The following is a 3851-nucleotide window of genomic DNA, read 5'->3' on the forward strand; positions in this document are numbered from 1 at the left end:
TTAAAAACAGGAGAGTATACATGTTAGTACTCTAAGTTACTCTCCACTATTGTCAATCTAAGGATAAGTTCATCAATACTTTGTATTGTTAGAATGGAACCGTGTACAGATTAGAATTTAAGTACTACAAGTCCATTCTCCCTAGTTGTATGTGTGAAATGTTCAGATCTACGAGCCATCTAAGGTACTGCGTGCGTAGGATGAGAACATCACCTTGCACCACTTTTTTTTTGCGAATTAAGAGCTTTCATTAATCAAAAAAAAGGGATTACAATCATGCTGTAAGATGGTTGTATGCATCTTTTCGATAAAGTGACCCACCCTCTATTTGTGGGAGGGGAGCCATGTGGGTTTGAGTCTCTACGCATAAGTACTAATTCATCATTGGTGTGTGTATCAGTGATGGTCTGTGATGACCAGAGCCTAGAAACAGGTTATAAGACCGTCAAAAAATAGGTTCCACCCATATGTAGTAAAATTTAAATATTAAGAAACAATACATGTTCATGTCTCTTTTTTAAACATCCTTCTATAAATAAAATCTTCCTTATGTTGTATAAATTAATGATAGTTTCACCAAAATTGAGTTAGTTGATGCATTATATAACTTGTTCGGTGTTGTGTTCCAGCAGCAAATGGCAGAGGCTATACTCCTCGCGGTGTCAAAGATTGGGACAGTGAGTTTAAATGAAGCAGTCTCATCTGTCATGGAAAAGTTGTCAAGGAAGGTTGATAATCTAAAGGAACTGCCGTTAAAGGTGAAAAGAATTGAGAAAGAGCTGATGACGATGAATGCTGCAATTCAAGATGTAGGTACCACACATCTGAGCAACAATGTGATCAAGACTTGGATTGCACATGTGAGGAAGCTGGCCTACCATGTGGAGGATGTAATTGACAAGTATTCGTATGAGGCCATCAAGCTCAAGGAAGAAGGCTTCCTCAATCGTTATGCCGTGAGAGTTTCACCCCATGTAAAGGTTTTCAGTAAGATTGCTGATGAGGTGGTAGAGATCGAGGAGGAGATCCGGCACGTCAAAGAACTGCAGAGAGAATGGAGTGGCACAATCCACCTCTCCAAAAATGAGCATGCAGAACTTGATCGTAGGTGGTCTGGAAGCTGCTTTTCAGAGCTTGTTAGTGATGAGGAACTTGTGGGAATTGAGGAGAACAGGAGAAAGCTGACTGAATGGCTGGCCACCGATGAGGAAGAAAGCACCGTGATCACAGTTTCTGGTATGGGAGGCTTGGGGAAAACAACCCTTGTGAAAAATGTGTATGATCGGGAGAAAGCCAAGTTCCCTGATGCACATGCTTGGATTGTGGTGTCACAGGCATATGATGTGGTTGATCTGTTGGGGAGGTTGCTCTCCGAGATACGGCGGCACACAGAGAAGTTGTCGTCGCTGCCGCCTGTGGTAACAGGTGGCAAAGAAAATGTATATGAGTTAACAGAGGCAATAAAGAAGACACTCCAAGACAGGAGATGCCTGGTGGTGCTTGATGATGTGTGGGACAAAAAAGCATACACTCAGATGTGCAGTGCATTCCAAGGTGTCCAAGGAAGTCGTGTTATCATCACAACACGCAAGCAAGACGTTGCGTCTCTCGCTCCCCTGAGACGTCGCCTGCTACTCCAGCCACTGGGCAGAGCCGAGTCATTCAAGCTGTTCTGCTCTAGGGCTTTCCACAACATCCCTTATCGCAACTGCCCTCCAGAGCTCCAGACTGTGGCCGTCGCCGTTGTTGAGAGGTGCCATGGCCTGCCATTAGCCATTGTATCTTCAGGCAGCCTAATGTCCACGAAGCTACTGACGGGTCAAGCCTGGAACCAGATGTTCAATCGTCTCCAAAGCGAGCTGCGTGACAACGACCATGTGCAGGCTATACTTAACCTAAGCTACCATGACTTGCCAGGTGACCTGAGGAACTGCTTCCTGTACTGCAGCATGTTCCCTGAAGACTATGCCATGCCTCGGGAGAGCCTGGTGCGGATGTGGGTTGCCGAAGGGTTCGCAACCCAGAAAGACAGGAGCACGCCCGAGGAAGTTGCCGAGTGGAATCTCATGGAGCTCATCGGCCGCAACATGCTGGAGGTTGTGGAGAGGGATGAGCTCAACAGGGTCAGCACCTGCAAGATGCATGATATCGTCCGCGACCTGGCTCTTGCCGTCGCTAAAGAGGAGAGGTTCGGCTCCGCTAATGACCAGGGCGAAATGATGCGCATGGATAGAGAGGTCCGCCGGTTCTCAACATCTGGTTGTTGGACAGACGGTAACACGGCTGCTGCAGGAGTGGAATTCCCACGGCTCCGGACTGTCATCTCACTCAGCGCGGCTTCCTCCTCCGCCAACATGATTTCCTCGCTTCTGTCCGGATCCAGCTACCTCACCGTTCTCGAGCTCCAAGACTCTGCCATCAACCAAGTGCCGGCGTCCATCGGGAATCTCTTCAATCTACGCTACATCGGCTTAAGGCGCACCAATGTTCAGTCACTGCCAGATACCGTCGAGAAGCTCTCTAACCTTCAGACACTAGACATCAAGCAGACGAGAGTAGAGCATCTTCCACCAGGAATTGTCAAGGTCGACAAGCTACGTCATCTCTTGGCTGACAGGTTTGCTGACGAGAAGCAGACGGAGTTCCGCTACTTCATAGGAGTGGAAGCACCTGAAATGATCTCCAACTTGCAAGAGCTGCAGACTCTTGAGACCGCTCATGCCAGCAAAGACCTGTCCCTGCAGCTGAAGAAGATGAGTAAGCTGCAGACCGTCTGGATTGACAACATCAATGCATCCAACTGTAAAGACCTTTTCGATGCCCTGTCCAGTATGCCCCTCCTCTCGAGCTTACTCCTTTCTGCATCTGATGAGAAGGAGATATTTAGCTTCCAAGCCCTCAAGCCGGTTTCCAAGATGCTCCACAGGCTAATCATCCGAGGTGGCTGGGCCGATGGGACACTCAAGTGCCCGATATTTCAGGGCCATGGGAAGTATCTCAGGTATCTGGCTCTAAGTTGGTGTGATCTTGGGAAAGAAGACCCGCTGCAGCAGCTAGCATCTCATGTGCCAGATCTCACTTATCTCAGCCTTAACCGGGTGAGCAGTGCTGGCATATTGGTTCTTTCTGCAGACTGCTTTCCACAGCTCAAGACCCTCGTCTTAAAGAACATGCCTAATGTCCAGCAATTGGTGATTGAAAAGCGTGCCATTCCATGCATTGACGGGATCTACATCGTGTCACTCCAGGGGATGAGTATTGTCCCTCAAGGCATTGAATCCCTTAGATCCTTGAAGAAGCTCTGGATGCTGCATCTGCACAGGGACTTCATGGCTCAGTGGATTCAGAACCAGATGCACTACAGGATGAAGCATGTTCCAGAGCTCCGTATCTAGCCTTCGGGCGGCAGTCTACAGCCCCTTGTATTTTACATACTGTTGGTGTGCATGCTTTGAGCTATTTGTAATAAGCCTTATGGTTATGGTACTGTGATAGTAACTCTTTTGTTTTGTCAACTACTACATCTTTTCATGAATTAATGTTTGTTCTTTCTGAATACAAATAATCCTGAAACATTGGCATTTCTTGCCATCAGGAAATGGAATGAGTGAGTTAGTTTCCTTACATATATAAAAGCTATCACTGCTTGTTTGGTTCAAGCCATGTACACGCCAATTGCTACCAAATCATTTATTATCCCTTCTCTATGTTTCTAGCTAGCGCACTGCATTACTACCAATGTTTATGTTGTCTTTCCTACAAATACCTGTTGGGGTAAGGAAACGTTTAGACTTCTATAGATCTCGATTCTTTTGGCAGTCTGACGAAAACAAAAAAGAAATACCGGCTTA

At 46.8% G+C, this 3851-nt stretch overlaps 1 pseudogene; it reads left to right on the top strand.

The window, feature by feature from the left end:
• Window positions 1-594: 594 nt before the first annotated feature.
• On the top strand, window positions 595-3590 carry LOC127346177 (disease resistance protein RPM1-like; annotated as a pseudogene).
• Window positions 3591-3851: the final 261 nt, after the last annotated feature.

This window comes from Lolium perenne, chromosome 3, assembly GCF_019359855.2.
Source record: "Lolium perenne isolate Kyuss_39 chromosome 3, Kyuss_2.0, whole genome shotgun sequence".
Taxonomy (NCBI): Eukaryota; Viridiplantae; Streptophyta; class Magnoliopsida; order Poales; family Poaceae; genus Lolium; species Lolium perenne.